A 284-nucleotide genomic window follows, 5' to 3' on the forward strand; every position below is an offset into this window, starting at 1 on the left:
TCGGACGACGCGCCACAACCGTGTAACGCTTACAAAGCGGCTGCATGAGCTCAAGATGGAAACCGGCACTTCGATGGCCAAACATCTAGACCGTGTCGATGAGCTGGTAGTTGGGCTGCAGACGCTGCAAGAGCCCATTGATGACGCGCGACAGCTTGTGATCCTGCTGATCAGTCTCCCAGCGGAGTATGAGCTGATTTCGTCAATCGTGGAGAACTCCAAGGGAGTCACGCTCATTGAGGTGAAGGAAAAACTTCTGAAGGAATACGAGCGGCTCGAGAAGA

This window comes from Plasmopara halstedii (genome assembly GCF_900000015.1).
Source record: "Plasmopara halstedii genome assembly, contig: Scaffold_816, whole genome shotgun sequence".
Lineage (NCBI taxonomy): Eukaryota > Oomycota > Peronosporomycetes > Peronosporales > Peronosporaceae > Plasmopara > Plasmopara halstedii.